This window comes from Mustela erminea, chromosome 17, assembly GCF_009829155.1.
Source record: "Mustela erminea isolate mMusErm1 chromosome 17, mMusErm1.Pri, whole genome shotgun sequence".
Taxonomy (NCBI): Eukaryota; Metazoa; Chordata; class Mammalia; order Carnivora; family Mustelidae; genus Mustela; species Mustela erminea.
The window spans coordinates 58064665-58072666 of NC_045630.1; the positions used below are offsets into that span (position 1 = coordinate 58064665).

At 39.8% G+C, this 8002-nt stretch overlaps 1 pseudogene; it reads left to right on the forward strand.

Annotated features, from left to right (window-relative positions):
• Window positions 1-3677: 3677 nt before the first annotated feature.
• Window positions 3678-4170, forward strand: LOC116576407 (annotated as a pseudogene).
• Window positions 4171-8002: the final 3832 nt, after the last annotated feature.

Genomic DNA, 8002 nt, shown 5'->3' on the forward strand with positions numbered 1-8002 from the left:
CCTCCTCCTGGAACACGGTGAGTTCATTTTCACATTGCTCACTGTCCTCCTCACCTTAACCAAGCATCACTGAAGAGATATGGGAAGGATTTGGCCAAAACATGTTTTCCTATCTGATAAGAATATTAACCATTACATTCAAAATGATCAAGGATTACTCAAACTGAAACAAAACTTGAGAAATGAATCATTGAAAAGCCAGAGGGGATAGTAACTGGGAAGTTGGGTTGAGTCAGCCAGCTCCCCCTTCACCCCCAAGGCAGGATTGTTGAGTACACCTGGTACTCAGGGGTCCCCCTTTGCCATGATCTTACGGAGTTAAGATAACCTAAGTCACAGCACAAGTAGCTGTCTGGTTCATTTCAATTGCATAGATATTACTTCATTACATAATGCAAGCTTTTCAAATTGCCCCACTTGCACTCTCTCCTTTTTTCCTGTCTCTGGGTTGTCTGTATTTGCAGCAAGTGGGCAATTAAAAGAAAAACAAATATGGTAGATGTCAAAAGCATGCCAGAAGGACATCCTGAACTGATTAATTAATAGCATAGGTCCTACACATCATATATCTTAGGATCTATTATAGTAGAGATTTACTTCAGGATAGAGTAGGAGCATCTCAATCAGTAGCCATTTGTTTGAGGATTAGGGACCTTTTCTATCTTTGTGGGTAATAAAAAAGAAATACAAAAAGAAATTTGCAGGTGAAAACCTCTCAGAGCTACCCACTTTCTACTCTCATTTATAAGCCCTTAAACTGATGTGATATCATCTTTGTTTGGTGTTGTATAAACACAAGTTCAGAAAGCTTTTCCACTCAACTGATTTCATCTGCCATCTGTAATAATGCCCCATTTAGTCCATATTTATGTGACTCTATATTCCAGAGTTTCCTACTAGAATACAGGCCTTGCGGTTGAATTACAAAAAGAATTATATGTATATGGTATAACAAGGAGAGTTTTCTTTGTGGAGATGGTTTAGTTAAGGGACTTATTTTCTTAATTTGCTTTCTCAGATATAAAGTCCTCTTAATCTTGCTGGAAATAGAAAATATAGCTAACAGTAGTACTGCATTATTAGAGAATTTACAACAGTACTTTCCAACAATATCCCTGGGACAGATTTTTGAATTTGTTTCAATCTTGATTACAGTCTACACAATGAACAAAACATATTTCTACACAATGGCAAATCCTAATTGAAAATAATATTGTTTTTAGTTTGAAAAAAAAAAAAGATCTTTCAAGTAAAACCTTCCGCTTGGTATTTGAACAAAAAAAAAAAAAAAAAAAAAAAATGGGAGAGAATTAGTGTCTTCCTCAAAACAAGTTACATTTTCATCTGAGATGAGTTAGATGTCATGATGGCAAAAGATAACCTTTTAGTGGTCAAAGTAACATTTTAGATGGTCAAAATAACCTTTTAGTTAAAATGACTTGCAATTCCATAATGGAATTAATGGACTGATGTTTCAGCTCTTTGGGTGTCTCATTACATTACACTTTCTAGGACTATAACACTGGAATTGTGGATGAATGAAGGGGCCATGGGTAGGATAGCCTGGACCTGTGTCCTCAATCAATCCATCACCAATTGTGACATTTGCAAATTTCTCAACCAGAACTGAGCCTCAGTCTCCTTATCTATAAAATAGTGGCAATATTTCTCCCATCATAAACTGTTGTGAAATTGAGGCAATGTGTATAAAGTATTCTGCTCACTGCCAAGGATATGGTAATTGCACTTATTTCATATTAAATTGGCAAAGTTTTTATAATAAGAGAGTGATTTTCTGCTGCTTTTAGTAACCTGGCTAAGAAAAATTATAAGCCTTGTAAAATGTGGAAACCCCTTTGTCTTTCCCCCAGGACAAGATCCTCAGCCTTTTAGCACGTGGTTACTGCTCATGACCTCTTCCTACACCCAGTCTATACGTTATTACTATTCTTTAAGTTCAACCTTCCTTCCCCCAAAACCCATACACCCCTCAGTGGTGGGAGTGCTCCATACCTTTGCAGGCAGGACTTTGTCCCAATGTTTTATTTCATTTGCAGTCTACCCTAATGACCACTCCTCAAATCCAAGCATATGTCCAATGGAACTATTTTTGTTGTAAATCAAATTCCAAAGAAAAACAAGATCAGGTGATTTCTTTTTACTTAATATATTATCAAACCATATAAAACATAAGTTTAACCAAATATGTGACCTCAATCTGTAAGAAGTGTCCGTAATCTGACCTGCAAATTTGGTCTTATATCACTGACTCCTCTAAGAAAAAGAAACAAAATAAGCACAGGGTGTCCCTACTGATTACCTTTGAAGAAACTCCTTAATGTAATGATGATATGTTCTCCTGTAAGAGGTTTCTCAAAAGGATGTTTTAGGTTGGCTTCTGATTGGTTTCTTATTAAAATGTCTGGTTTTACTCACTTTAAAAGTGTGGTAGATGAAAATATTCAGCTTTCCAAAGGTCACTGATATGAATCATCTGTTGCTGTATAAGCAGTACCCCCAAACTTAGTGATTTAAAGGAGTGGTCATTTTATATGGTCATTATTCTATGGGTCAGCCATTTGGGCTGGGCTCAGCTGGGAAACTCTTCTGCTTATGTTAGCTACAGTCGTCCAGTGGCAGACCTGGGGCTTTATGGGCTAAATCAGCCTCACTGCCTTCTCGGGAGATTGGTGGTCCCTCTGACTGGGCCAAATGTCTCCAGCTGGTTAGTCTGAGCTAATGGCTAGCTTCCAAGACAGCAGACCTCTCGAGATAAGTTCACATGCCATCACTTCTGCTTCATTCTGTTGGTCAAAGAAGGTCACACGGCCAAAACCAGAGGCACACATACACAGAAAGGAATTATAGCAGCCATGCTGCAAATAATCTACCATGCTACATAAACCTTTGTAAGAACAAATTCAGCTATGTTTGATTTCTAGTCATTGTCCTTATTTGTTTAGAGACTTTTTTTTTTTTAACTATTTACTATATGCCAGGTGCTGGTGATACAAAAGGGTGCATATATATTTATAAAATCTTGCCGTAAGGGATTTCATTTCTTCTGATGAAGAAAGAAAGTCAGTGGACTTCCGAGATGGTGAGTGGCTTGGTGAACATTTGATGTGGTTAGCTGTATTCAGCTGAACTGTTGAACCTGGCCAGGCATTCCAGAGATGTGTTCCATTCAGCACAAAATGGACTGAGCAAGAAAGTTTACATGTGTTGTTTATAAACCCAACCTCATTACAACAAAATAATGGAATCAAGCAAGTCATGAAATATTTTTTTGCTGACACTGAGTCAATTACATTGTCATCATACTTGAATGACTATACAGGTTTTTGATCCCCATTTGAGGCAGATGAGGGAATTGGTTAAGAACTTAGCTATGCAAAAAAAAAAAAAAAATACCAACAATAATAATAATATAGTATAATATCTTCCCTATAAAATAGAGGCTACACTGTAATCTATCTCATATAATTAATTAAATTATAGAATAGAGAAAATAAGACACAAAGTGTAAAAGCCTGTATCTTCCTATATGACAGTATTATTTTATAAATAATAAAGAAAAAGGACAGAAACAGTTGAATAAAGACTCATAATTTAAACTTATGTAAGTGTCCACAGTTTCTCCCCTTTACCCTCTGCTCATCAGAGATCTTGGAAAAGCAAGTAGAGGTTTCTTGCTGCACCAACGTGAGTGGGAGCACCAGGCGCTGGGTTCGGAGCGGAACTCCACGGATCACTTTAAGAAAATGGCAGACAAGCCGGACATGGGGGAAATCGCCAGCTTCGATAAAGGCCAAGCCTAAGAAAATAGAGATGCAGGAGAACACCCGGCCGACCAAAGAGACCATTGAGCAGGAGAAGCAGAGTGACATTTCCTAAGAACTTAGAGGACTCTCTGCCCCCATCATCTTCGAGACACTCCAGTCGTGATGTGGAGGAAGAAGCGGTGCCTGCAAGATGGACACGAGTGACAAGCTGCACTGTGCACCCGGGCACTCTGTGCCAATACCACCGGCCTGCGCGTCACCCCCCAAACAGGCTGCCACATTCTCCAGTTTGCCCTGGGATATTATAGCAAATCATTTGTATGTTTAATGAAAAAAAAAAAAAAAACACAACTTGTGGCCAAAACAAAACACCCAAATAGAAATTAATAGAAGGTTGTAGATGTAACATACGGGTTTGAATTAGGAAACAACTTTCTTTACTAGAAAAAAAGAAAGTGTGTGTGTGTGTGTGTGTGTGTGTGTGTGTGTGTGTGTGTATTTAATACTGATGGTTGCAAATAATTCCTGATATCCTTTCTTTCTGTTAGAAACTCTGCTTCCTTGAGATGGATGTTTTTTGTTTGTTTGTTTTTAATCCCTAACTTCCCAAGAGGTACTGAACATTTGGGGTTAAAGGAAAAGAGAACATTTACTTGATATACCCCAAAGTCACTCCAGGGTAAAACTCTGCCAATCCCGAGGTAGGCATCAAAACTGATGATGTAAGGAGGAAGGTCATAGTTCATTGTCTTCAGTAAAGAAATGACAGAAGCCTTATAGTTAGGGCCATATTTCTAATTTAAGAAATGGGCTTTCATCCATTCAAAAGTTGTGATGCAGGACCAATTAAACCATAGAACCTCTCTCTTCACCTAAGGACCCAACCAGCCAATGCCAGAAGAGTCTTGCAGCTAACAATCCCTGACTCTAGGTTGTGATTGCTGGGCTTCGGTTAGTTATGTCATCACTAGAGCATGATTTAAATATGTTTCTCCTTTTAATTCAATTTCCTGTTTTGTTTTCTCAAAACCATAAATTGTCTCTTAAGAAATTTTACAAAATGCATATTGTTCCCCCGTGAGACCTGTGCTGTTCCTAAACCGGGCATTGCCTGCCAAATGACTTTTTTTTTTTTTTTAAAGTTTTCCCTTTATTGGTTTTGCATAATGATTGCAACAACTCTCGTGTAATGAAAAAAGAATGAAGAATGCATGTCCTATTCCAGCAAATAGCCACAATGTTAATGCTAAAACAAAGCAAAGCAAAACAAAAGAAAACAAAAACCCACCCTAAAAATGGTCTTGGACACCCAGTTGTCTTCTTCTCAGCTCCCATTTTTGGATTAAAGATGTTTCCTGTCTTTTTTTCCTCTTATTCAAAATAAACTATTTATGCTCAAGAAACTCTGTCATGTTGGACTTTTTTTTTTTTTTAAGATTTTATTTATTTATTTGACAGACAGAGATCACAAGTAGGCAGAGAGGCAGGCAGAGAGAGACAGAGGAGGAAGCAGGCTCCCTGCTGAGCAGAGAGCCCAATGCAGAGCTCGATCCCTGGACCCTGGGATCATGACCTGAGCTGAAGGCAGAGGCTTTAACCCACTGAGCCACCCAGGCGCCCCATGTTGGACGTTTTGTGGTAATGTTCTTGTGGTCTGGGTTGGACCCTAGCTCCAGTACCAACCAGGGTAGAATTCATGGGGGACAGAATTGAACTTCTCTGAGTCTATAGTGTCTCGTTGGTAAAGTAAGAAAAATGGCGCTTACTTCACTGAACTGCACTGAAGATTAAAGACAAGGCATGTGGGAACACAGTGTGAGCTGTAGCTAGATATAAATCTGTTATCTTTTTTTCAGGGATGAAACCACCATTTTCTGCATTCAAAGGGCAGAGGGTAAATGTAGTATGGGACACAGGCACAGGAGATGGGCAGTGATGAACAGCTAGCACACTGCAAAGACATGCTGTCATAGAGATGACCCAACCTCACCCTGCCAGAAGCAAGGAAAAGATAATATATATGCACAGAACTGGGTCTTAATTTATTTCTATATCTACTGCAACGTATGATAGCCACTAATGATTGTCTGCTGAAATTTCTATGTTTCACACATGTATTAATGTGCAGAGTTATTTATAATAGGAGTCAGTATACTACAGCTTGTGGGCCAAATCTGGCCCTCTGTCTATTTCTGTAAATAAAGTTTTCTTGGGACAGAGCCACAGCCATTTGTTTAAGCATTATTTATGTTGCTTTGGTGCTACAATGGAGAGGTAAGCATTTGCTGCAGAGACCCATTATGGTCTGCAAAGCCAAAAATAGTTACTATCTTGCCCTGGTCCGTACTGAAATTTTACCAACCTTTGGCCTATGGAATTGAGTTACCTATTTACTCCTGCCTGAATAGAGGGTCTCCTGATAAACTCCCTAATTCAGGTGTCATGTACTTTTTTGAAGATTTATGTTTTAATGTAATTGTTTCCTTTTTCCATGGAAATTATTGGTTTACTGCTTTTTTAAAAGGAGAATCTGAGGGATACCTGGGTGGCTCAGTTGGTTGGGCGGCTGCCTTCAGCTCAGGTCATGATCCCAGCGTCCGGGGATCAAGTCCCACATTGGGCTCCTTGTTCAACAGGGAGCCTGCTTCTCCCTCTGCTTCTGCCTGTGCTCACTCTCTCTGACAGATAAATAAATAGAATCTTAAAGAAAAAAAAAAAAGGAGAACCTGATTTTATTAAAAAGGGGAAATAAAGAGTGCCTAGAATATGCAGAGACACTTTATGAGGAACAGTAGACACCCTGAAGGATGGATGGACAGAAGCATAAGGCAGAGGATGAACCGGGGTCCCCGGTGTTGGCCTCTCCATCCTGACTATCAGTGTCATGACAGCACCAAGAGCCGCCACAAGGTAATACATGAATGTCGCTGACTTCATTTTCATTTCCAGTCTTTCCCTCAGTCAATGAGTCTATGCTATAATATCACCACGAAAAGATACTGGACAACAATGTGACAAAAGAGATAGGTTCATGGAAACCTGACTTGTACATTAGAGCCCAATTCCATCATATATTCTACAGTAGGGCTGACATCCCTGCTTTGACAGAATATTGGGTACCATGCCCCTAATTCTCCATGGTCACATTCTGGGTGCTGGAACACATGCAACTGTGGTTGGCTGACCCCAAGGAGGAGCTAGAGCAATCAATAATTGACTTGGGTACCTCTCTTTCTGGCAGTTTCCTTATACTGTACTTACTGTACAAAAGAAGCCAAGTTGGCATGGCTTTTTGACTATCTCTGTAAAATCCATTTGGATCTATTTCTTTTACTACATCAACCTGGGAAGGCAGAGGAAAAACTCAGGTCTAGGAGTGTGAAAACCACTGTACTTAAAGCTATATCCTTTGCTTATTTATTTCAAGGAGAAGGCCACACAGACACAGAAAAAGCACCAAGTTCATGAAGCAAGATTTAAGGTCCATTCTGGTTACAGGGTCCTCCCTGATGTTCAATCCTAGAGGCGGTACTCCTCAATCCTGAAGATTTTCCAAACCTTCCATGCCCAGGAGAGTTTCTCATGTTGAAAGACTGCAGGATGGGACCCCATAACAATCCCCAGAAAGTTCAGGCTGAAATTACATTCAGGCCAAGTCTGTAGAGCGCACTCCTCTGTAATTGTTGGGTCTCTTCCAGAAGGCTCTCAACACATGGGACCCCGATGAAGTTCAGCATGTGGAAAGGGCTGAAGCCTGAAGCCTGTGTTTGTAATGGAAACACAGCAGTGACCCCGTGATCCATGTCTGTATCTGTGCCGCCATAAAATGTGTTTCTCTAAACAGAGCAGCAGAAGTGCCCGTGATGGGTGGGGGAGGGGAGGTTCTGTTAAAGGTTCCCTCAGGTAGGGAGGTAGGAGGGCCTCTTAATAAGAAAACCATGCATTTAAGGAGGGCTTTATGGTTTGCAAATGTACTTTCACATTGAACATTCTCAGGACAAGCCTCTGGAGTAGGTTCTCTTCCTCCTTGCATATATGGAGCAACTGAAACAGAGAAGTCGAAAGTCTTCCTCAAGATTCATTAGAGACTCAGCCAGAATCAGAGCTAATGTCTTTGGATACCTAGTCCAATATTCCTACTAATAAATTATTCTCTGATATTGGTTTCTGTGTGACTATTTAAACACAATACCAATCCTTAAATGAAACTGATGCAA